At 43.7% G+C, this 27,015-nt stretch overlaps 1 protein-coding gene across 1 annotated transcript in view; it reads left to right on the plus strand.

Moving 5' to 3' along the window:
- The window catches only part of SCNN1B (sodium channel epithelial 1 subunit beta), a 76,373-nt gene that overhangs the window by 12,395 nt on the left and 36,963 nt on the right, over nucleotides 1-27,015 (plus strand). The window lies entirely within an intron of this gene.

Below are 27,015 nucleotides of genomic sequence, written 5' to 3' on the forward strand. Positions count from 1 at the left end.
TTTTTTTTAATGTTTATTTATTTATTTAGCTGCATTGGGTCTTAGTTGTGGCACACGGGATCTTCGTTGTAGCACGTGGGATCTTTTGTTTCTGCGTGCAGGCTTCTCTCTAGTGGTGGCGCGCAGGCTGCAGGACGCGTGGGCTCAGTAGTTGCAGCGTGCAGGCTCTCTAGTTGTGGCACGTGGGCTCTAGAGCACGCGGGCTTAGTTGCCTCGCGGCATTTGGAATCTTGTTTCCCAACTAGGGATCGAACCGTATTGGAAGGCAGATTCTTAACCACTGGACCGCCAGGGAAGTCCCACACACACACAGTAATTTTTAAATCAGGACATTTAACTTTGGCATCTGGGTTTCCAGATTCTCTTGAAAAATTGGAAGATCTGGCCGTCCTGGGCTCACATTTCCAAAGAGCAATAATCAGCTGGATCTAACCTGGCTTCATTTTTTAACATCACCTGCTTGGTCCCTGGAAGCATTTGAGTTTGAGACCCCTGACTTTATGGCAAGGAACTCTAGGCTAACGCGTCCTAAATTTTAACACGCACACGAGTGCCGGGGGGTCTTGGTAAGTGCAGATTCTGACTCAGTAAGTGAAGTGGGGCCTGAATATTGTGTCTCTAACAGGCTGCTAGGTGATGCTGATTGCCTGGTCCTGGTACTTGAGTAGTAAGGCTGTAGGCCTCAACTTTAGCGTGGCCCAGAATCTCCTAGGGGGCTGTGAAAACCCAGGTTAGTTGTTCAAACCCAGAATTTCTGATTCAGGAGGTCTGGAGTGGGGCCTGAGGAGCTGCCTTTCTAACAAGTTCCCAGGTGATGTTGCAGCAGCTGGTCTGGGACCAGACTTTGAGAACCATTACTCTAGGCTAGGCACTGGTTGACCCATCCATTGGCTCGCACCTAGGCTGGGGGCTCTGAGGTCCCCCAGATGGCAGGATCTTTATTCCCTCTGAGGTCAGGCTCCTTGACACCCAGCTGTCGCCTAGGAAACCAGGTTTTTTGTTTTTTTTTTTTTGGTTGCGTTAGGTCTTTGTTGCTGCGCACGGGCTTTCTCTAGTTGAGGCGAGTGGGGGCTGCTCTTCGTTGCGGTGCGCGGGCTTCTCATTGCTGTGGCTTCTCTTGTTGCGGAGCACGGGCTCTAGGCACGCGGGCTTCAGAAGTTGTGGCACGCAGGCTCAGTAGTTGTGGCGCACGGGCTCTAGAGCGCAGGCTCAGTAGTTGTGGCGCACGGGCTTAGCTGCTCCGCAGCATGTGGAATTTTCCCGGACCAGGGCTCGAACCCGTGTCCCCTTCATTGGCAGGCGGATTCTTAACCACTGCGCCACCAGGGAAGTCCCGGAAACCAGGTCTTTATTGGCTTCTTCAGTCCCTGTCTCTTTGACCAGACCCAAGCAGTTTCCTCAAGTTCATATCGACAGTTTAAAGATGAAATTGGAGCCCAGACGTGGGAGAATTTTCTGTCCATGCGTTGCACCCCTCCCCCATTCCAAAGGGTTCTGATTCTTGCATCTTAGGATCAAAGACCCCCTCCAAAAAGGTCTCACGTTGGATACCACAGGGGGCCCTGCTCAAGAGGATCTGAGCCCCAGAGATGGAGTCTCAGGTGGGTCTGGGCCTGCAGCTCCAGGCCTGAAAGCCACAGGGCAGGAGGGGAGAGGCCACACCCGCAGACCCTGAGGCTGCAGCAGCAGCCTCTGGCAGGTCAGGCCCGGCCCAGCGCCATCCGCCACAACTGCCTTGAGCAAGAATGACCACCTGGGCCAGGACCGGTTCCCCGGAGTCCTTGAAATTGAGAGGGCCGGCAGCGGATCTGGATGGGTGAGCTCGAGGAGATCAGAGATTACAAATTGTTTCATTCTCTTCCTGGACACTGAGGGCAGGGACTCGCTGCCTCATGGGGGCTCTCTGTTGGCTCCAGAAGCCAGAAGCCCCTGCCCACTGTCTGGCTCAGGCAGGGCCTGCAAGTCCTACATGACAGGATGGCACGTGGGACCTGGCCCCGGCAGGAGGCAGGTGTACTGGGGCGGCTGGGCCAGCCCTTTACAGACCCAGCTCTCCCCTCACCCGCTGGGTGACCTTGGGCAGCCAGCTGTCCTATGGAGGCAGTGGTTCCTTATAGGACTAACTAACTTGAAAATGAAATGAGATGACGTGGACAAAGTGCCATGACAGTTCCTGGCGCACGTTAGGTGCTCCACAAACTGCAGCTGCTGTTATCAGCATAATAATAGACATTAATTATTAATTGTGATGATTTAGTTACATAAAAGCTCCACCACAGCCTCCCTCCCATCCTCTTGCAGCCTGGCAGACAGAACAGCGTGCTTATGCTTATAAAAGCACCTCTTTGGCAGCAACTGGACTCATTTTGATATTCAGCTCATATTTAAGTGCCTACCGTGAGCCGGCCACAGTTCTAGGTCAGCGCCATCCAACATAAATATAACACAAGCCACAAACAGGAACCACATAAGCAACGTAAAGTTTTCTAATAGCCACACTGAAAAAAAAAAAAAGTAAAAAGAAAAAAAGAAACAGGTGAAATTCATTTTAGTACTGTAATATATTTTATGGAACCCATATATTCAAAATGTTATCACTTGAACAAGTAGTCAGTATTAAAAATTATTGATGAGATTTTTTAATGTTCAACATGTCTTTTTAAAGTTTTTAGTTGTGGTAAAACACACAGAACATAAAATTTACCATTTTAACCATTTCTAAGTGTACAGTCAGTAGCGTTAAGTACATTCACATTGTTGTACAATTCATCTCCCAAACTCTTTTCATCTTGCAAAATACTAGTATTTTATGTCTCTCTTTTTTTGTACGATTTCTCACGGAAAGGACACCGCAGTTCGATGACGCTTCCGGTGCCCAGTAGTCGCCCCGTGTGGGCTGTGGCTCCTGTATTGGCTGGAGCAGCGAAGAGAGAGGCCCAGTGACACCGCAGGGAGGTTCAAATCCCAGCGGAGGGAGACAGGCAGCAAACGAAGAGATTAGACAGTTTCTGATGGTGTTGGCTTGTGTGGAGAGAATAGACAGGGCTGTGGGGTCGTGGGGGTCAGGGTGGGCCTCTCGGAGAGGTGGCATTAGAGCTGAGGCCTCAAAGAAGAAGCAGCTCTATGAAGATCTAGGGCAATTGTCCCCAACCCTGCCTGTGCATCGGACTTTGTGCAAGAGTTAAAAACATATATATACAGATACCGTGACCTGGGGAGTCAGAGCTGCTACGCATGAGGCCCTGGCCTGTGGGTTTTTTAAGAGCTTCCCGAGTCATCCTGATGCTGGGCCAGGAGGGCTGTGGAAGCTGCTGGGGATGGGTGATTCCAAGGGAACAGCAGGTGCAAAGGAGAGGTGGCAAGATCTTGGCAAATCGGAAGAGCAGAAATGAGGAAGGGTGAGAGGGTAGGAGGTGAGTCTGGAGGGGGGCAAGGGCCAGACCTCACTGCCTCTCCAGGCCATGGTAAGGAATTTGGGTTTTATTCTGAGTGTGACCGGAAGCCATTGCTGGACTCACTGCAGGAAAACTGCAAGGCCTTTTTGTCAAAAGCTTGGACACTCACTCTTTGTCTCTGCCTAAGTTTTTTTTGTCTGTTTGTTTCTTTAATTTTAATTTTAATTTATTTATTTTTGGCTGCGTTGGGTCTTCGTTGCTGCGCGTGGGCTTACTCCAGTTGTGGCAAGCGGGGGCTACTCTTTGTTGAGGTGCGCAGGCTTGTCCTTGCGATGGCTTCTCTTGTTGCAGAGCACGGGCTCTAGGTGTGCGGGCTTCAGTAGTTGTGGCACACGGGCTCAGTAGTTGTGGTTCATGGGCTCTAGAGTGCAGGCTCAGTAGTTGTGGCGCACGGGCTTAGTTGCTCCACGGCATGTGGGATCTTCCCGGACCAGGGCTTGAACCTGTGTGCCCTGCATTGGCAGGTGGATTCTTAACCACTGTGCCACCAGGGAAGCCCCTCTGCCTAAGTTTAAAAGAAAAAAAAAATTTAAGGTGCCACTTGTTGCCTTTAAACTGGTAATGAGGAGGGACTTGCAAGGCAGGAGTGTATTTTCATGGAAGGTTATGGCATCCTTTGGTTGAGGGAAAAAAGAATAGATTCACCCCTAAGCCGAAATCATTCCTACTTGGGGGCAGGGGATAGACTTACTGACCCCATCGTCCCGATCCTGGAGTTGGGAGAGCCCTTCAGCCTGCTGTCTCCTCACCCTCACTCACCCTCATGCCTACCAGTTCCTTTTCTCTTACAGCTTTTACTAGTCTGCTAGGGCTGCTAGAACAACTACTACAGACTGGATGGCTTAAGCAACAAAAATGTATTTTCTCACAGTTTTGGAGGCTGGCAGTCCAAGATCAAGGTGTTGGTTGAGCTGGTTTTGCAGAAGCCTCTCTCCTTGGTGTGCAGACGCCTCTCTCCTTGGTGTGCAGACAGCCGCCTTCTCACCGCATCTTCACATGGCCTTTCTTCTGTGCCTGCCCATCCCTGGTGTCTCTTTGGGTGTCCAAATGACCTCTTCTTATAAGAATGCTGGTCAGATTGGATTAGGCCACCCTATGGGCTTCATTTTTTCACTTAATCACCTCTTTAAAGACCCTGTCTCCAAATACAACCACATTCTGAGGTACTGGATATTATAGCTTTAACATATGAATTGGGGAGGGAGGGATGCAATTCAACCCATCAACAGCTCAAAGTGGCAGGTGGATGGAGGGAAACCAGGTGCTTCCCCCCGCCTCTCCCCCCGACCCCCGACACCTCCTCCCTACACCTATAAGCAGTAGCAATAATTGGAATGTTTAGGTGAAGGGCACCTTCCAGTTAGGAAGGTTTCCAGCCATAAACAATTCTTGCAGCCACACTGGGGCATAGCAGCTGAATGTCAGCCCTACCCCCCAGCTCTGAAGTCCAGACATATTTATTGAGCAACTATCACGTGCAAAGTTCCAAGTTCAAACATTGGGGAATCTGACTAGGGCCCTCATCACCCAGTCGGATAGATTAGAAAGGGACATAAATAGCCATGATACAAGGCAGATGGGAACAAATCAAACAGGAGCGGGTGGTCCACAGAAAATGTTATGGGACTAAGGAGGAGGGAAGATGACGTCCATTCAGTGAGGACTGGGAAACTTCGTGGAAGAGGTGGCATTGGAGTTGGGCCTGGGGCAAAGGCACTCCAGGAGAGAAACAGCATGAGTAAAAGCAACCTGGTGGGAATGTCCGGAGTATCCATGGGCTCCAGCGAGTGGTCCACTGGACGTGGTATGAGAAGCACAGAAACTGCTCCAGGCACTGGTCTCTCTATGTGCCAGACGCTGTGCCGGGTCCTTCACATTTACAGTTGACTCTTCACACCAACCCAGTGAAGGAGGGACTATTTTCCCCTCTTTTTACAGATTGGAAAACCAGGGCACAGAGAGGGTAGGTCAATTCCACACAGTCACACAGCGAGTAAGTGACAGAGCTGGGATTCGAACCCAGCTTCTCAACCATCACCCATTTTGAAGGGAATAAAAGGAGACTTGGAGGTTGGGGCCATACTGTAAGGCCTTTATTCGCAGACACTGGGAGCTGTTGAAAGTTTCTGACAGGCATGGGACAGGTGACAGCTGAGCCTCCGGGAAGCGCCGTCCAAAAACCAAATCATTCATTTAGTCCAAAACCAAATAATGCATTTACTGAGCTGGGAAACTCCCCTTCCAGCACCTGTCCTTTCTAAAGCAGCCTTGCAAGTAAGTATGTAAGCTTAGTGGCCACCTACATGTTGTCATCTTTCTTTCCCCTAATGGTAATACTAGCCAACATTTGTTCAACGCTATGCCAAGTGCTTTATATGCATTATCTCATTTTAATCCTCACTGAAAACAAAACAAAACAAAAGCCCAGGGCTTCCCTGGTGGTGCAGTGGTTAAGAATCCTCCTGCCAATGCAGGGGACACGGGTTCGAGCCCTGGTCTGGGAAGATCCCACATGCCGTGGAGCAACTAAGCCTGTGCGCCACAACTACTGAGCCTGCGCTCTAGAGCCCGCGAGCTACAACTACTGAGCCCACGTGCCACAACTACTGAAGCCTGCACGCCTAGAGCCCGTGCTCCACAACACAAGAAGCCACTGCAATGAGAAGCCCACGCACCGCAGTGAAGAGTAGCCGCCACTCGCCACAACTAGAGAAAGCCCGCGTGCAGCAACGAAGACCCAACGCAGCCAAATATAAATAAATTAAATAAATTAATTAAAAAAAAAAAAGCCAAGGGAGGGAGGTGCTATTGTTGGCCCCATTGACAGATAAGACAGCTGAGGCTCAGAGAGGTGATGTGATGGGTCCAAGACTCCACCCAAATCTGTCTGACTCCAAAGCTCTTATTTTTAATGATAATAGAATAATTCATGTTTCCCAGTGAAAAACAGAGAGAGAGAGAGAGAGAGGCTAGACCTACTACGTGAGCCTCAAATTATTACCAGGTTGACCTTATTTTTCTGACTCTAGTCAGGGACACTGCATTTTATTCCCAGCGCAATAACCACCTGCCTTCTCCACTTCTACCCGCTCCCCCTGCACCCCTGGCATCTTCCAAGGCTCAGCATATACTCTCCACTGCAAGTTGCCTCCAGCCTTGGCAGGGAGAGAGTAGGGAGCAAATGAAATTGACCACATTCTTCCCTGCCAGCTGTCGACACATACCAGCCACCCTGGGCAAGTGGCCACTTGCATGGTTGGGTAGGGGCAAAGCCGTGGGCTTGTGTGCACACCATTGGCATCCCCGAATCCCAAAGTCATCTGTCCATCAGGACGCGATGACTCTGCTCCTGGCACCGGGCCTGGTGGGCAAGGTGTTTTCCCATGTAATTGTGATTGTACAGGATAAAGCCTGGTGTAGCCAAGTCCTCGGCAATAAGGAAGCAAACACAGCATTAAGACTCTGTCAACAAGGTTTTGGAAGACAGGAATCATCCAAGAAATACAAGTTCTGATGACGCCACCTTCTCTGAAATCCACCTTGGGCTCACCTGTCCCCAAGAGGAAAAGAAAGGTCCTCCTGCGTAAATTATGGAAAGAATTGCCGGGCTACTGGAGACCCCAGCAGATTTTCCTAGTTGATTGAATACCTCTCCCTTTTGTTTGGTTTGGGTTTTTTTTTTTAATTTTTTAAAAAAACTGTAAAAGTAACAGAAATGTTTGGAAAATAGTTACAAATATTAGAACACAAGCTAAAGTATACATCCAATCTGAACTTCTCTGACAAGCCCCATTTCTGCCAAATAGTAGACACTTAATCCCAGCCAATCCAGCATCTTCCCTGTTCCTTTCCCCAGAATTTCCCCTAAATTCTAGGAAGACTGCATTTAAACAAATTCTTCTATAATTCCCATTGCCCTAACATTTTTCCTGACAATAGATTTTTCCATAAAGCTATAATCTCACTTTTATCACCTAACATTCTATCATAAGCTTTTTCCATGTTGCTATAAAAAATCATTTTCTCATTTATTATTTTTTATTATACAAGCAATATATGTTCATTGTAGGAATGTTCCAAAACACAGATAAACTAAAAATAATTTTTTAAGAATTAGCCAAGATCCTTCACCCAAACATAATTACTATAAACATTCTGGTTAATTTCACCCACTTCTTTTTTCCCTATGCACATAGATACCTAGAAATTCATAGTTTTTTGTTTTTTTTTTTTTAATTTATTTATTTATTTATTTATTTATTTATGGCTGTGTTGGGTCTTCGTTTCTGTGCCAGGGCTTTCTCTAGTTGCGGCAAGTGGGGGCCACTCTTCATCGCGGTGCACGGGCCTCTCGCTATTGCGGCCTCTCTTGTTGTGGAGCACAGGCTCCAGACGCGCAGGCTCAGTAGTTGTGGCTCACGGGCCTAGTTGCTCCGCGGCATGTGGGATCTTCCCAGACCAGGGCTCGAACCCGTGTCCCCTGCATTGGCAGGCAGACCCTCAACCACTGCGCCATCAGGGAAGCCCCATAGTTTTTTTAAAAACAAAAATAATTAACCATTCTTCCCCAATATTCCATCGTGCTCTTCTATCATAGTTTGTCTCATCCTTCTGCTCCTGTTGTACATTTATATTTTCTTGCCACGAGCATCTGTGTTCATGCAAGGAAGCCAGGCAGTGAGGGATTAATCGCCACAAGGTGTGGTCACCTCTCAAACCCACCTGTGGTACTTGGTCACCAGGTGGACAAGGAAATGACAAACCAGGAGTACTCTGACCTCATGACAAGATGGGTCCTCCAGGGTTTAGCATATTGGCCAAAGCCCAGATGCACGTATGTTTCTCCTTTAAAGGCCATACAAAAAGAACATGTTTTTCTGGCAGCTGTGGCCACATCTGATGCCTTGTTCTTTGGGGTCTTCTGGCTGGGGTGGCAGGACGTGTGTCAGGCTACTCCTAGGATGGAGGCTGATATAATCCTAGACCCAGGAGCAGAGAAACCTACAGAACGGGTTTCGTAAGAACCCCGATGTGCACAGCAGCTCAGGGCCAAGGGGTCAGCATGGCAGGTTGTTTCTGAGTTGCAAGTACCAAGGTATTTTATCTAATCTGGTGAGTTTATGAGACAAGGGAAGATCTTTGCTGAATCTGTTTCCCTGTAGTGTGGCCTGTGGAGATGGTTTTTAGATGGTGAGCAAATGTCTTTCATCTCATTAGTAATTATTTATGTTGAGGTGTATTAGAAAACATATATAATTAGTAACATCAGGACTGTGATTTTGTGGACATTCTTGCTTAGGACAAAGCTAAAGTAGGTGTTTAAGTGATAACAAGAGTGAGTCAATATAAAGAAAGATATTAAGTTGATGAAAGTGTAATTGGTACCCAGACGCAGCCCAAATCATGAAGGCAGCACTTAAGGTTGGCCCTTGTACATCAGACAGTTAGTCCCAGAGAACAGAAAGACGGCCAGCATTTTCAGCTCCAGCTTTGGACCCCCCTTTGCCACAGAGGCCTCTGTCCTCAGAGGCAGCTTCTTGGAGCTTCTTCACCATTCCAGTATGAGTTGGATTAAGAACCCAGAAGGTGCTGGAAACAAGCAGTCAGCGCAGACGCATCATCTGAGTTCCTAAAACCTGGAAGCTGGTCTGATCTGGTCACTTTTGAACATAGAAGTCCTGTCCTGCGAGATTGTGGTAAATGCCTCTGAATTGTGGGCTCTGGTTTCGTCATTCATGCCATGACTTGAGCATTTATTTTTGAAGTGAGATTTTTAAATAGATTTGTGTATTGAGATTTTCTTTATACGTTGGATTATCATGTTGGCATATGAAGGGATCCAAGGCATCTCCCAACTATTGTTATGATCCTATTTATGTATGTGTGAGTCTTTAAAAAAAAATAGGGTGGTTTTAGGATTTTGACTCTAAGCTCTTGGCTGGGGCTGGTAAATGTGACACTTAGGAAGTGGGTGATGGTTCATCACCAGGAAAGGGGTCCCCAGGTCTGTGCCCTCAGGATGTACCAAAGCTCAAGGAAAAGTGTAGACCGAGGTTCCTCATCCTTGTGGTCATTTTCTTTTGTGATCTTTATTTCTTTCACTATCAAAAAAATGAGCTCCCATTGTCATTGGCGTATTACTACCTAAGAGTTGAATGGCATTTGTCTGGTTGGCATCCACGTTGCAAACATTTATTTAACTGTTCCATTCATTTTAAATGCTGCAGTTTTATTTTTGTATTTGGAAAACAATAATTTTTTTTCACTTGCATAGGCCCTTGAATAAAAGCTATTAGGTGCTGATGCGCGTATATTGCTGCAAACCAGGCATTGTTCTAATCACCCTCAGAGGTAGGTGTAATATTGTCCCCAGTATTCAGATGAGGAAATGAAGGTACAGAGGCACCTTGTAGCTTGCCCAACGTTGCACAGCACACCTGGATTCAAACTCAAAGCTCGGCTTTAGCACTTAAGTCCTGAGCTGTTCCCCTATACAGGGAGTTGTGGGTACGCCTTTACTGAAAATTATCTTTATTGAATTTTTTCCTGGGGAAATTCATCCCCACATTCCAGCCAATGCATAGGAGAGTCTTCTTTTGAAAATATGGCCCAGCTGAGCCAAATGTTGGCGACTGTGGCTCCGGGAAGAAGCTGATGTTTGACAGGACCTCCCCTTCTAGCCCATACGACGCCTTCGAGCAAATTAGAAAAAGGTGCCTCTCTGCCCGGAGCAGCCCTTGGGGGCTCACAACTGGGCACGCGGAGCATGGGCTGGACTTCGGTAACTCTCCCCCATCCTCCAACCTGAACAGACCGAACCCGTATAACTCCTCCCGGTCCCCCGATGGTTAGGGAGAAAAGCAGGTACAAGCAGCCATTCCTGGGGCCTGGATGCCTCGTTTCCATCAGGGACATCAGTCCACCATGAAGCACTGAAAAAGCGTTTCCTCCCAAATGCCTCTCTCTTTTGGATTCTGCAACCTGCTTTTTGTGTAGTCCCTGAGGGGCGAGGGTGTGTGGCGTGCTGAGCTCTGAGCAATGGGATCTCTTGTGCTCCATGGAGCTGGCTGGGGCCGGGGTCGGGGTGGAGGGTTGCGGGGAGGTCTCCCATCATGGCTTCACATCTGGAGACCAGACCAGGTTTTCTAAGAACGCTGGTGCCTGCTTCCTGCAAGGTGTGGCCAGTGTTCTTCACCAGCTCTGAGCGCTTATCTGACATGATGACTCATCTTCCATCCCAGGACCAGCCAGACTGGCACAGCAGGGCCGCTTTGAACAGGCAGGTGGGCAGGATGGAGCCTGACGTGGGGTTGGGGTGAAGATGACAACGGCCTCTGCCCATACGCTTTGCCCCATGCTGGCTCTGTCAGGGTCACCACTCTGTCCCTATTCCTCCTGGGCCGTGTCCAGTGCCTGACGGGCTCCCTTCCTTTCCCAACACCCCAGATCACGAAGTGCATGTCCTAAGTGGCCTATCCCGGAAAGACAGTTTCATTTTGCTTGGGGACAAAGAGAGAGTGCTAGCACCTGAGTCACTGCAGGATGTTCCAGGTTTTTAAAGAAGGTGCAGGGAGGGAGGTACATGGGGTGGGGTCCCCTGCCCCCCAGCTTGACACAGCAGGGCTTCAGCAGGGACCCGTGCCACTTCTTTCCCAGGATAGCTTAGAGTTGGCACAGGAGGAAGGGATCCTGTATTCCAGTTCTGGGTTCTGCCTTGCCACCTGCATCTTTGTGGGTTGGCCATGGCCGTGCAGAGGGATGGGATGAATCTACACCGCCACAGGTGTGGGTTAAGGGCTTTAGAGGGTAACCCACAAGGCCAAAGTCAGACACACAGTCATGTTTTTGTTTTTGTTTTTGTTTTTGAATTAATTAATTTCTTTTGGCTGTGTTGGGTCTTCGTTTCTGTGCGAGGGCTTTCTCTAGTTGTGGCAAGCGGGGGCCACTCTTCATCGCGGTGCGCGGGCCTCTCACTATCGCGGCCTCTCTTGTTGCGGAGCACAGGCTCCAGACGCGCAGGCTCAGTAGTTGTGGCTCACGGGCCTATTTGCTCTGCGGCATGTGGGATCTTCCCAGACCAGGGCTCGAACCCGTGTCCCCTGCATTGGCAGGCAGATTCTCAACCACTGCGCCACCAGGGAAGCCCGCAGAGATGTTTTTGATCCCCCAGGTTTCCCATCATCCCGCAGACAGACGTGCCAGGGCTAGGGTATGAAGAGGTGAGGGCTCTATGTCGGGGAGGGACCCTCAGCTCCATGGGTCTTCTTTCATATGGAACAGGCATAGAAAGTGCTCTTGTCAGTGGCCAGTATACATGGTCTGTGTATACGGGCTGCATACGCAGCTGCTGATGCCAGGCAGCCTGGGATTAGGTACAGCTGTTATAGGGATTGTCTGGGAAGGCCAGTTGCCAGCCATGGGGACTTTGGGGACCACTAGAGACCTTGGGGATCATGGGATTTCCCTGTCAGGGAAGGACTCAGTCCCACAGGAAGCAGAGCCTGGGTGCCACTTCTCCAGCTGGCCATTTTGCCACAAATGACAGTCCCCAAAACTCAGGCTGAATACTCTGGTTAATTTTGAATAATTCTTCTCCTTGCATAAAATAATAATAATAATAGCATCTATCACTTATCAAGACTACTACGTGCAGGCACTGTGCAAAGTGCTTCCCACTCATTATCTCATTGAATCCTGACAACAACCTAGAAGGCACAGCTACTATTGTCCCCACTTTGCAGATGAGAAAATTAAGACCCCTAAAGGCCAACCCCTTGTTGTCATGAATTGAGCCCCTCCCCACTGGAGGAAACAACAGAGCCAGACCCTAACTGGGGACTGACTCCCAGGCCCTCCCCTGTCTGACCCTGATGAGAATGTAAGTCCCTTCTGGGTCCTTAACGTCACGTGTTTGGTGGCCTGTCAAAGCCCCAGGATGTGCTCGTCTGTGCTGTGTGTGGGAATCCCTCGTTGCCCTGGGAGGGTGCTCCCTGCCCTGTAGGATCAGAGGGTGACTCCGCCATCACCCCTCCGTGGAGCGAAATAGTGAGACACCTGCGGCATCCCCCATACCACCCCCGGACCCCACCCCCAAGGCGTGGGGCAGTGACCCCAAAGGACATCTCCACAGGGTGCGGAGTGTGGTCACTGCCTCGACACCATAGAGGAGGAGGAGGGTGAGGACTCGGACGTGACCTCGGCAGTACAGAGCCACGCATTCTTAGCATTTCGGGGCTAGAATGAACATGAAAGCGCTTCTAAACCAGTGCTTTCCAACCTCTCACGTCATGGAAGAGAGAGAATGGGCATGTTTGTATCAAGCATTAAGGTGAAGGGGCAAGACGGCTTGTGCCTGCCAGCGATGGGGGGCGGGTGCTCCTGCTGCCCCAGCCCGCGCCTGCCACCCAACGGCCAAGGGCACCAACGCCTCAGCTCACCTGAAGCACTGACTCCGGCACGCCTGTCGGGACTGCTCTTCCTTGCTTTGCTCCCATAGCTCTGGTGGAGAGCAGTTGGCACCTATCCACCCTCCAGCAGCCTCTTCATTCTGGGCACTGAGGTGGTTTCTAGTTTGAGGATATTACAGTGTTGCAGTCACCATCCTTCCTGTGCGTACCTGCACACGTGCGCACACATGTGCACACGCTCACGCACACACTCGCGCAAGCACCCGTGCACACAGGCACCTAGGGACACATGCCCAAGAAGTGGAACTGTTGGGTCCTGGCTGTCACATTTTAAATGCAATAGGGGGAGTTCCCTGGTCCAGTGATTAGGACTCGGCACTTTCACTGCCAGGGGCCTGGGTTCGATCCCTGGTTAGGGAACTAGGATCCCTCAAGCTGCGCAGTGTGTCCAAAAACATTTTTTTTAATAAAAAATAAAAAGGGACTTCCCTGGTGGCACAGTGGTTAAGACTCTGTGCTCCCAATGCAGGGGGCCCGGGTTCCATCCCTGGTCAGGGAACTAGATCCCATATGCATGCCACAACTAAGGAGCCCGTGAGCCACAACTAAGAAGCCCGCCTGCCGCAACTAAGACCTGGCGCAACCAAATAAATAAATAAATAAAATATATTTTAAAAATAAATCAATAAATAGTAAATGCAGTAGAGACTGCCAAACTACTCTCCAGTGACTGCACCAACTTAAACCCCATTGGCATGTAAAGGTGTGCTTTGTAATACCTGGTATTACAAAACGTTTTCATCTTTGCGAATCGAATGGTTGCCATGCAGATTTTTTTTTCACTTAACTCCAATCAGCATAAATTTTAAAATTGCTTTTTTAAATGTTTTTTTTCTGTCTTCTGGGAGCGTGTAGGCTACACAAAGGCAGGGACCTCCTACTGAGGGTTGCTGGGTGCCTAGAACAGTGCTGAGCACACAGTAGGTGCTTAGTAAATATTTCGTGACTGAATAAATGAATAGATTAAACATTGAAATGGTCCAAAATACAAAAGGTGCCAAAGGAGTAACTCATTTTTAAAAGTCTCCTTCCCTGCCTGTGCCCCTAGCACCCAGTTCCCCTTCCTGAAGGCAGCTTATGTCAGCACTTTGTTGTCTGGCCCCTTGGAGATGGGCTATGCACACACAACTAAATAGCTCTATGCTGTTTTCCTTTTTTTTTTTTTTAATGTATTTATTTGTTTATTTATTTTTGCTGCATTGGGTCTTCATTGCTGCACGCGGGGTTTCTCTAGTTGCGGCGAGCTGAGGCTGCTCTTCATTGCGGTGCGCGGGCTTCTCACTGCGGTAGCTTCTCTTGTTGCGGAGCATGGGCTCTAGGGCACATGGGCTTCAGTAGTTGTGGCTCGCAGGCTCTAGAGCACAGGCTCAGTAGTTGTGGCGCACGGGCTTAGTTGCTCCGCGGCATGTGGGATCTTCCCGGACCAGGGCTCGAACCCGTGTCCCCTGCATCGGGAGGCGGATTCTTAACCGCTGTGCCACCAGGGAAGTCCCCCCCCCCTTTTTTTTTTTTAACACAAATGCATACCAGCTTTATATATGGTTCTGCCCTTTCTTATCTCTCACTTAATGATATACCTTGGCAGCACTCTTCATCTCTGAGCAGCTCAACTAAGACCACTGTGTCTCCTCTCCTGAAGGACAGGAGGGAGTCACTTTTTTTTTTTATTGAAGTATAGTTGACTTACATGATTAAATTAGGTTCAGGTGTACAGCATAGTGATTCAATATTTTTATAGATTATACTCCATATAAAGCTATTATAAAACATTGGCTATATTCCCTGTGCTGCACATCCTTGTGTCTTATCTATTTTATACCTAGTAGTTTGTACCTTTTAACCCTCTTACCCTATTCTGCCCCGTCCCCCACCCCCCTGGGAGCCACTTTTTTAAGGTCTTATCAGTCACACTGCATTTGGCTTTATGGGAGGACCCCTGGAGGCCCGGGAACCACAGCCTTGGGCAAAGGAGGTGCATATGTGCACACAGAGGAGGTGGAGCCTATTGCTACCCTGCAGACTTCCCCAGCACCCACCAGATCGGGAGCAAGAGGTCACATGTCCCATCAGGCGTGTCGGTAAGAGGTGGCTGGAAGCCAAGGGACCTGACTTCTGTTTCCAGATCTGCCTGACTCACTGTGACCGTAAGTGCCTTTGTGCTCTGGTTGCCTTCTCTGTGAAATGGGCATAATTCTGGCTACCCGAACTCACTTGAAAGGCTGACATGAAAACGCAGGAGGAAATGCTTGATAGAGATTGTGTGCTTCAAGTGGGCAGAAAACAATTAACAGAGAATTTCCTCAAGGATCATAAGGAAGATGGTTTTAAATCTTTTGAGAGGAACCCTTTATTCAATCGTGGAATTATTTTAATATGTCTTAAGAAAAACATGGCTTAGCACATCAAACTTATTCACAGGCATAGTGTTGCTTAGGATGAGGGTGAATTTTTTTAAGCAAAAAAGACGAGTTCAGATGATGTTATATATTAAGTGAATAATGATACAAGTGCTATCGGGATTTAGCAAAAATCGTGAAGGTGGTATGCAAATGATTGATGTTTGGGAAACATTGAATTAGCAGGTATTTGGGGGGGCAAATAACGAAATCAAACTTACAAATACTTATTTGAAAACCTATTTTAAGGATTTTTTTCTTATTTAATGCAAATATGTAGGACACAGTAAATCAGGTTTTGACAAACTTTTTCTGTAAAGGGCCAGGTATAGTTAATAGTTAAGGTTTTGTGGGCCACAAACACTGCATATTCTTTTTTTTTTTTTTCTTTACAACTCTTTGAAAACATAAAAACCATTATTAACCAGAGGGCCATACAAAAACAGCCTGGCTTTTCAACTTTACAGACCCTTGCAGTAAATTAAGGAATTTATTGAACATAATAGCTGCTAGTGCTCCAAATACAGGTACAACAACCTGTGTGGGACCCATTTATTAATAACATTAATGTTCTACTTACTCCCATTTTTCAGTATTATTATGAACTCATGGATTTTTAATGTATTTAATATGTTTCAATTAATTGCATGCTTTTTAAAAAAATTTTATTTTATTTATTTATTTTTTTATACAGCAGGTTCTTATTAGTCTTCCATTTTATACATATTAGTGTATACATGTCAATCCCAATCTCCCAGTTCATCCCACCACCGCCCCCCCACCCGCTTTCCCCCCTTGGTGTCCATACATTTGTTCTCTACATCTGTGTCTCTATTTCTGCCTTGCAAACCGGTTCATCTGTACCATTTTTCTAGATTCCACATATATGCGTTAATATACGATATTTGTTTTTCTCTTTCTGACTTACTTCACTCTGTAGGACAGTCTCTAGGTCCATCCACGTCTCTGCAAATGACCCAATTTCGTTCCTTTTTATGGCTGAGTAATACTCCATTGTATATAGGTATCACATCTTCTTTATCCATTCATCTGTCGATGGGCATTTAGGTTGCTTCCATGACCTGGCTATTGTAAATAGTGCTGCAATGAACATTGGGGTGCATGTGTCTTTTTGAATTATGGTTTTCTCTGCATATATATGCCCAGGAGTGGGATTTCTGGGTCATATGGTAATTCTATTTTTAGCTTTTTAAGGAACCTCCATACTGTTCTCCATAGTGGCTGTATCAATTTGCATTCCCTCCAACAGTGCACGAGGGTTCCTTTTTCTCCACACCCTCTCGAGCACTTATTGTTTGTAGATTTTCTGATGATGCCCATTCTAACCGGTATGAGGTGATACCTCATTGTAGTTTTGATTTGCATTTGTCTAATAATTAGTGATGTTGAGCAGCTTTTCATGTGCCTCTTGGCCATCTGTATGTCTTCTTTGGAGAGATGTCTGTTTAGGTCTTCTGCCCATTTTTTATTTATTTATTTTTATTTTTGGCTACGTTGGCTCTTCCTTGCTGCGTGCGTGCTTTCTCCAGTTGCGGCGAGCGGGGGCTACTCTTCGTTGTGGTGCATGGGCTTCTCATTGCAGTGGCTTCTCTTGTTGTGGAGCACGGGCTCTAGGCACGCGGGCGTCCGTAGTTGTGGCTCGCAGGCCCTAGAATGCAGGCTCAGTAGTTGTGGTACATGGGCTTCGTTACTCCACGGCTTGTGAGAACTTCCCAGAGCAGGGCTTGAACCCTTGTCCCCTGCATTGGGAGGCGGATTCTTAACCACTGTGCCACCAGGGAAGCCCTGCCCATTTTTTGATTGGGTTGTTTGTTTTTTTAGTACTGAGCTGCATAAGCTGTTTATATATTTTGGAGATTAATCCTTTGTCCACTGATTCATTTGCAAATATTTTCTCCCATTCTGAGGGTTGTCTTTTCATCTTGTTCATAGTTTCCTTTGCTGTGCAAAAGCTTTTAAGTTTCATAAGGTCCCATTTGTTTATTTTTGTTTTTATTTCCATTACTCTAAGAGGTGGGTCAAAAAAGATCTTGCTGTGATTTATGTCAAGGAGTGTTCTTCCTATGTTTTTTTCTAAGAATTTTATACTGTCCGGTCTTACATTTAGGTCTTTAATCCATTTTGAGTTTATTTTTGTGTATGGTGTTAGGGAGTGTTCTAATTTCATTCTTTTACATGTAGCTGTCCAGTTTTCCCAGCACCACTTATTGAAGAGACTGTCTTTTCTCCATTGTATTGTATATCCTTGCCTCCTTTGTTGTAGATTAGTTGACCATAGGTGCGTGGGTTTATCTCTGGGCTTTCTATCCTGTTCCATTGATCTATATTTCTGTTTTTGTGCCAGTACCATATTGTCTTGCTTACTGTAGCTTTGTAGTATAGTCTGAAGCCAGGGAGTCTGATTCCTCCAGCTCTGTTTTTCTTTCTCAAGATTGCTTTGGCTATTCGGGGTCTTTTGTGTCTCCATAACAATCTTAAGATTTATTGTTCTAGTTCTGTAAAGAATGCCATTGGTAATTTTTTTTTAAATGATGCTCAAATTGTCCCATCTTTGCCAGTAAGATGGGACAATTTGAGCATCATTTTAACCGACCCAGTAGTCTTTGATAGCTTTCTTTGCTTTCTGGTATGGTAAGAGATCTCAGACTCATCTTGTACATTTCCTGCACCAAAACTCGTATCAGCCATTTTTCTAAGAAGCCCTGGTTCCCTTTAGTCGAGAATGGTATTTAGAGACCAAAATCTAGGTGTCTGGAATGCACACATTTGCATTTATAAGTAGAAATGATGTCGAGGATATGTCCTGGTCCCTGGGGAGATTCTGACTGCCCCCCCCTAAAACTCTCCTTCACCATCTCCAGCCTGGTACAGTGAGCCCCATCAATGGCTCTGACCTGGCTAAGTTTTCAAGAACAAAGAGTCAGTCATGCTCTGGGGCTAACGAGGCAGAAACATGAAAGATTTTTCAATAACCAGAGTCCAACTCATTTTCAGGTTAACCTTCAATTAACTATAAAAATCCAGCTACCCAGAACTCTTATTCCCTGATAACCTTGGATAATTGAGGTTTTGCTGCAAAAATAAATACAGGGGATTTTAATGAAAGCATCTGACCTGTAATTTATAGGGGTCACAAAGTCAGATGTCCGCATAAGCCAAGGCAGGAGTTAAAAAACGAGTGAAGTGGGCTGAGTATAAGAAAATAGAGAATGGGGAGAATTGGGGTGAACTGGGGAGCACAGTCTCCATCTAAGGAGGGCAGCCACTAGTCATTTCGAACAGAAACTGCCATGTGGGGACAATTACCAGATCTTTCTGATTTTTCAAAAGTTGAAGAAAATCTAGATTTTTTAAAAATGTGAACTTGCGTAATTTTGAGATGGCAGTGGATTTAAGTATTCTGTTAAAACTTTATTTAGATGTAATTTATTGACAATTAAATACATCCATTTCAAGTATAGCATTTGATGCGTTTTTACAAATGCATACATCTAATTAACCACCATCTCACTCAAGATATAGAATATTTGCATCACCTCCAAAAGGTTCCCTTGTGTACCGTTCCAGTCGATCCACTATTCACATCAAGCACAGGAAATCACTGATCTGCTTTCTGTCACTATAGATTAGTTATGTCTTTCCCAAGACTTCATATAAATGAAGTCATATCTTGTGTACTTTTTTGTGTCTAGCTTCTTTTACTCAGAATAATGGCTTTTTTAAAAAATATCCATCCATGTTGTTGTATGTATCAATAGTTTGTTCCTTTTATTGCTGAATAGTATTCCATTGTATGGATATGCTACAATTTGTTTATTTACTCACCTGTTGGTGGACACTTGCTTATTTCCAGTTTGGGATTATTAATGAATAAGGTTGCTGTGAGTATATATGTACACACCTTTGTGTGAAAATATGTTTTCAGTTCTCTTGGATAAATAAGAGTGGACCTGAAAGGTCATATAATAAGTACCCATTTAACTTTATGAGAAACTGCCAAACTGTTTTCCAAAGTGACTGTACCATTTTGCATTCCATCCAGTCATGTAGGAGAGTTCTGATTGCCTCACATCTTCGCTAACACTAGATACTGTCAGTCCTTCTAGTGGGTGGGAAATGGTATCTCATTGTGGTTTATATTTGCATTTTCCCAGTGACTAATGATGTTAGGCGTTTTTTCATGTGCTTATGAGCCATTCATATATCGTCTTTTATGAAGTGTGTTTTTAAATCTTTTGCCCTTCATTGCGGGGGTTGGGTTGTTTGTCTTATTATTGAGTTGCAAGGATTGTTTATGTATTCTGCATACAAATTCTTTGTCAGTCATATTACTACAAGGATTTTCTCCCAGTGACTTGCTCTTTCATTTTCTTAACAATGTTTTGAAGAGGAGAAGATTTAATTTTAATAAAGGACAAATCTTTTTTTTCCTTTTATTATTCATGATTTTACTGTTCTATCTAAAAGGTCTTTTGCCTACCCCAGGATTGCACAGATTTTTCTCTTATACTTTCTTCTGGATGTTTACAGTTTTAGCTCTTGTGTTTAGGTCCCTGATCCATTTCAAGTTAACTTTGGTATCTAGTGTGAGATAGGAGTTGAGATTCCTTTCTCTTATATGGATATCCATTGTTCCAGCACGTTTTGTTGAAACGACTATCCTTTCTGCATGAATTACCTTGGTACCTTTGTAGGTCTATTTCTGGACTCTATCGTGTCCCATTGATTAATATGTCCATCATCACACCAGTATTACACTGTTCTGATTATTATACTTGATAGTAAGTCTTGATATCAGATAGTATAAATCCTTCAATTTTGCTCCTCTTTTTCAAAAGTTTTTTTCTTCTATTTTAGTTTTTTTACTTTTCCATATAATATTTAGAATTAGCTTGTCAATTTCTACACACTGTCTGCTGGGATTTTGATTGAGATTGAATTAACTCTAGAGATTGATTTGAGGTTAATTGACATCTTAACAACATTGAGTCTTCTGATCCAGGAATATGTTATATCTCTTCATTTTTTCAGGTTTTCTTTAAATTAAATATATTTTTTTAAAACCACCAAGGGCACCAAGACAATTAAATAGGGGAAAGAATAGTCTTGGTGTTGGGACAAGTGGTTATCCTCATGCAAAAGAATGAAACTGAACCCCTACCTCACACCATATACAAAAATTAATCCAAACTGGATCAAAGACCTAAATGTAAGAGCTAAAACCATAAAACTCTTAGAATAAATCATAGGAATAAATCTTTATGACCTTGACTTAGGCAATGAATTCTTAGATATGACACCAAATCATAAACAACAAAAGAAATATAGACAAGTTGAGCACCATCAAAATTAAACATTTTTGTGTTTCAAAGGGCACCATCAAGAAAATGAAAATATGACCCACAGAACGGGAGAATATTTTTGCAAACCCTATATCTGAAAAGGGACTTGTATACAGAATATGTAAATAACTCTTAAACTTAATAATAAAAAGCCAAATAACCCAATTAAAAAATAAGCAAAGGATTTGAATAGATATTTCTTGAGAGAAGATATATTGGCCATATAATGGATATAATAGCCAATAAGCACATGAAAAGACGTTTAACATCATTAGCTATCAGGAAATGCTAATGAAGACCAGAGTAAGATGCCACTTCACATCTACTATATTAATGGATAATAACAAGTGTTATAGAGAATGTGGAGAAATTGGAACCCTCATACACTGCTAGTGGAATTGTGAAATAGTTCAGCCATTTTGGAAAACAGTCTGGCAGTCCTTCCAAAGGTTAAACATAGAATTACCATATGGTCCAGTTGGTATATCCACTCCTAGGTATATACGCAAGAGAAAGGAAAACATATGTCCACACAAAAACTTGTACATGATTGTTCACCGCAGTATTATTCATAATAGCCAAAAAGTAAAAACAATTCAAATGTCCATCAATTGATGAATGAATACATAAAAAGTGGTGTATCCATAATATGGAATATTATTTGGCAATAAAAAGGAATGAAGTAGTGATGCATGCTACAACATGGAGGAACCTTGAAAACATTATGCAAAGTGAAAAACCAGTCACAAAAGACCACATAATATATTTATGTGAAATTTATATGAAATGTCCAGAATAAGCAATCTATAGAGACAGAAAATAGATTAGTGATTGCCTGGGGTGGGGGAGGGTAGAGGAAGGAGTGAGAAGTGACTGGTAATGGGTACAGAGTTTCTTTTGGAGGAGATGAAAATGTTTTAAAATGTACTGTGGTGATGGATGAACAACTCTGTGAATATACTAAAATCCACTGAATCTATACTTTAAATGGATGAGTTATATGGTATGTGAATTCTATCTCAATAAAGCTGTTATTTACAAAAGGAAATTATATTTTTAAAAATACTGTGCTACAGTGTTCATTGCAGCTCTATTTACAATAGCCAGGACATGGAAGCAACCTGGGTGTCCATTGACAGATGAATGGATAGAGAGGATGTGGCACATGTACCCAATGACTATTACTCAGCCATAAAAGAAACAAAATTGAGTTATTTGCAGTGAGGTGGATGGACCTAGAGTCTGTCATACAGAGTGAAGTAAGTCAGAAAGAGAAAAACAAATACCGTATGCTAACACATATATATGGAATCTAAAAAAAAAAAAAAAAAATGGTCATGAAGAACCTAGGGGCAGGACGGGAATAAAGACGCAGACCTGCTAGAGAACGGACTTGAGGACACAGGGAGGGGGAAGGGTAAGCTGGGACAGATTGAGAGAGTGACATGGACATATATACACTACCAAATGTAAAATACATAGCTAGTGGGAGGCAGCCGCATAGTGCAGGGAGATCAGCTCGGTGCTTTGTGACCACCTAGAGGGGTGGGATAGGGAGGGTGGGAGGGAGGGAGACGCAAGAGGGAAGAGATATGGGGATATATGTATATGTATAGCTGATTCACTTTGTTATAAAGCAGAAACTAGCACACCCTTGTAAAGCAATTATACTCCAATAAAGATGTTAAAAAAAATCTTTTTCAAACCCACAAAAATTTAATGAGAAAAGTGGCATTGGTTTTTATTTTCACCAAATCTCTTTAACGTCTTGTTTAATATATTGCCATATCTGTTTTGGTATTTATTGTGTTGGAAAATACTATTTTGCTTGGAGTACATGAAATAAATTCAGCTTCACACAGAAAAAAAAAAAAAACTGTGCTAACAACAACAAAAAACTTTTGCAAATCCAATACAGCTCACGGGTCATCCATTTGCAACCCCTCGAAGTCCATACGTGGACTCAGTCTCCACTTGGTTCCCACTATCCTTCCCCCCAGGACACTGAGTCAAATCTCAGGTACAATTTATCTCTGAAAGTGAGCAGATATTTTCTCTTATAAGAAAACAGAAACGGTTGTACACAACATTTATTGTTTTTGCATTTGTTGCCAGGAATGTTCTCCATGAGTTCGGGGTCAAGTTGTAGATAGTGATCTGTGACTCTCGAAGCATGACAGTGTCCACTCTTCCTGAGTCCATACCTGGACTCAATCTCCACTTGGCTTGTTTGGGTTGGTTTAAGCTGTAAGCTGATTCAAACCTTTCTGCACAAGCTGTGTATACATTCCAAACACAGACCATCTATCACCCTGGTGGTGAAATCTGACAAGAACAACATAAAGTGATTTATAGCACTTATTGATTTTAACTTGGCTAATGTCCCAAACTAGTTAGGATATAAGGCAGTACTCAGCAAACTTCTGTTATTTGCCTACCGTTGTCACAGTTTTTGTTGTATGTATTACTATTGTTTGTAATTAATAATTTTCTTTAAACCTATTTCTCTTTTTTTTTTAATTTAATTTTATTTATTTTTTATACAGCAGGTTCTTATTAGGTATCTATTTTATAAATATTAGTGTATATATGTCAATCCCAGTCTCCCAATTCATCCCACCAGCACCACCACCTCCCCTGCCACTTTCCCCCCTTGGTGTCCCTACGTTTGTTCTCTACATCTGTGTCTCTATTTCTTCCCTGCAAACCGGTTCATCTGTACCATTTTTCTAGGTTCCACATATATGCGTTAATATACAATATTTGTTTTTCTTTTTCTGACTTATTTCACTCTGTAGGACAGTCTCTAGGTCCATCCACGTCTCTGCAAATGACCCAGTTTCATTCCTTTTCATGGCTGAGTAATACTCCATTGTATATATGTACCACATCTTCTTTATCCATTCGTCTGTTGATGGGCATTTAGGTTGCTTCCATGACCTGGCTATTGTAAATAGTGCTGCAATGAACATTGGGGTGCATGTGTCTTTTTGAATTATGGTTTTCTCTGGGTATATGCCCAGGAGTGGGATTGCTGGGTCATATGGTAATTCTATGTTTAGTTTTTTAAGGAACCTCGATACTGTTCTCCATAGTGGCTGTGTCAGTTGACATTCCCACCAACAGTGCAACAGATGCCCATTCTAACTGGTGTGAGGTGATACCTCATTGTAGTTTTGATTTGAATTTCTCTAATAATTAGTGATGTTGAACTTTGAAAGTTGAGCACAGCTTTTCATGTGCTTCTTGGCCATCTGTATGTCTTCTTTGGAAAAATGTCTATTTAGGTCTTCTGCCCATTTTCTGATTGGGTTGTTTGTTTTCTTAATATGAGCTGCATTAGCTGTTTGCAAATATTTTCTCCCATTCTGAGGGTTGTCTTTTTGTCTTGTTTGTAGTTTCCTTTGCTTTGCAAAAGTAAGTTTCATTAGGTCCCATTTGTTTATTTTTGTTTTTAATTCCATTACTCTAGGAGGTGGGTCAAAAAAGATCTTGCTGTGACTTATGTCAAAGAGTGTTCTTCCTATGTTTTCCTCTAAGAGTTTTATAGTGTCCAGTCTTACATTTAGGTCTCTAATCCATTTTGAGTTTATTTTTGTGTATGGTGTTAAGGAGTGTTCTAATTTCATTCTTTTACATGTAGCTGTCCAGTTTTCCCAGCACCACTTATTGAAGAGACTGACTTTTCTCCATTGTATATCCTTGCCTCCTTTGTCATAGATTACTTGACCATAGGTGCATGGGTTTATCTCTGGGCTTTCTATCCTGTTCCATTGATCTATATTTCTGTTTTTGTGCCAGCACCATATTGTCTTGCTTACTGTAGCTTTGTAGTATAGTCTGAAGTCAGGGAGTCTGAGTCCTCCAGCTCCGCTTTTTTTCCCTCAAGACGGCTTTGGCTATTCGGGATCTTTTGTGTCTCCATACATATTTAAGACTTTTTGTTCTAGTTCTGTAAAAATATGCCACTGGTCATTTGATAGGGGTTGCATTGAATCTGTAGATTGCTTTGGGTAGTATAGTCATTTTCACAATATTGATTCTTCCAACCCAAGAACATGGTATATCTCTCCAACTGTTTGTGTCATCTTTGATTTCTTTCATCAGTGTCTTATAGTTTTCTGAGTACAGGTCTTTTACCTCCTTAGGTAGGTTTATTCTTAGGTATTTTATTCTTTTTGTTGCAATGGTGAATGGGATTGTTTCCTTAATTTCTCTTTCTGATCTTTCGTTGTTAGTGTATAAGAATGCAAGAGATTTCTGTGCATTAATTTTGTATCCTGCAACTTTACCAAATTCATTGATTAGCTCTAGTAGTTTTCTGGTGGCATCTTTGGATTCTCTATGTATAGTATCATGTCATCTGCAAACAGTGACAGTTTTACTTCTTCTTTTCCAATTTGTATTCCTTTTATTTCTTTTTCTTCTCTGATTGCTGTGGCTAAAACTTCCAAAACTATGTTGAATAATAGTGGCGAGAGTGGACATCCTTGTCTTGTTCCTGATCTTAGAGGAAATGCTTTCAGTTTCTCACCATTGAGAATGATGTTTGCTGTGGGTTTGTCGCATATGGCCTTTATTATGTTGAGGTAGGCTTCCTCTATGCCCACTTCCTGGAGAGTTTTTATCATAAATGGGTGTTGAATTTTGTCAAAAGCTTTTTCTGTATCTGTTGAGATGATCATATGGTTTTTATTCTTCAGTTTGTTAATATGGTGTATCACATTGATTGATTTGCATATATTGAAGAATCCTTGCATCCCTGGGATAAATCCCATTTGATCATGGTGTATGATCCTTTTAATATGTTGTTAGATTCTGTTTGCTAGTATTTTGTTGAGGATTTTTGCATCTATATTCATCAGTGATATTGGTCTGTAATTTTCTTTTTTTGTAGTATCTTTGTCTGGTTTTGGTATCGGGGTGATGGTGGCCTCATAGGATGAGTTTGGGCTTATTCCTTCCTCTGCAATTTTTTGGAAGAGTTTGAGAAGGATAGGTGTTAGCTCTCTCTAAATGTTTGATAGAATTCACCTGTGAAGCCATCTGGTCCTGGGCTTTTGTTTGTTGGAAGTTTTTTTTTTTTTAATTTATTTTTGGCTGTGTTGGGTCTTTGTTTCTGTGCGAGGGCTTTCTCTAGTTGAGGCAAGCGGGGGCCACTCTTCATTGCGGTGCGCGGGCCTCTCACTGTCGCGGCCTCTCTTGTTGCGGAGCACAGGCTCCAGACGCGCAGGCTCAGTAATTGTGGCTCATGGGCCTAGTTGCTCCGCGGCATGTGGGATCTTCCCAGACCAGGGCTCGAACCCGTGTCCCCTGCATCGGCAGGCAGATTCTCAACCACTGTGCCACCAGGGCAGCCCCTGTTGGAAGATATTTAATCACACTTTCAATTTCATTACTTGCAATTGGTCTGTTCATATTTTCTGTTTCTTCCTGGTTCAGTCTTGGATGGTTATACCTTTCTAAAAATTTGTCCATTTCTTCCAGGTTGTCCATTTTATTGGCACAGAATTGCTTGTAGTAGTCTCTTATGATACTTTCTATTTCTGCTGTGTCCATTGTAACTTCTCCTTTTTCATTTCTAATTTTATTGATTTGACTCCTCTCCCTCTTTTTCTTGATGAGTCTGACTAAAGGTTTATCAATTTTGTTTATCTTCTCAAAGAGCCAGCTTTTAGTTTTATTGATCTTTGCTATTGCTTTCTTTGTTTCTATTTCATTTATTTCTGCTCTGATCTTTATGATTTCTTTCCTTCTACTAACTTTGGGTTTTTTTGTTCTTCTTTCTCTAGTTCCTTTAGGTATAAGGTTAGATTGTTTATTTGAGATTTTTCTTGTTTCTTGAGGTAGGCTTGTATTGCTATAAACGTCCCTCTTAGAACTGCTTTTGCTGCATCACATAGGTTTTGGATCGTTGTGTTTTCGTTGTAATTTGTCTCTAGGTATTTTTTGATTTCCTCTTTGATTTCTTCAGTGATCTCTTGGTTATTTAGTAACGTACTGTTTAGCCTCCATATGTTTGTGTTTTTCACGTTTTTTTCCTGGTAATTGACTTCTAATCTCATAGTGTTGTGGTCAGAAAAGATGCTTGATATGATTTCAATTTTCTTAAATTTACTGAGGCTTGATTTGTGACCCAGAATGTGATCTATCCTGGAGAATGTTTCGTGTGCACTTGAGAAGAAAGTGTAATCTGCTGTTTTGGGATGGAATGTCCTATAAATATCAATTAAATCTATCTGGTCTATTGTGTCATTTAAAGCTTATGTTTCCTTATTAATTTTCTGTCTGGATGATCTGTCCATTGGTGTAAATGAGGTGTTAAAGTCCCCCA

This window comes from Balaenoptera musculus, chromosome 15 (assembly GCF_009873245.2).
Source record: "Balaenoptera musculus isolate JJ_BM4_2016_0621 chromosome 15, mBalMus1.pri.v3, whole genome shotgun sequence".
In the NCBI taxonomy this organism is placed as follows: domain Eukaryota; kingdom Metazoa; phylum Chordata; class Mammalia; order Artiodactyla; family Balaenopteridae; genus Balaenoptera; species Balaenoptera musculus.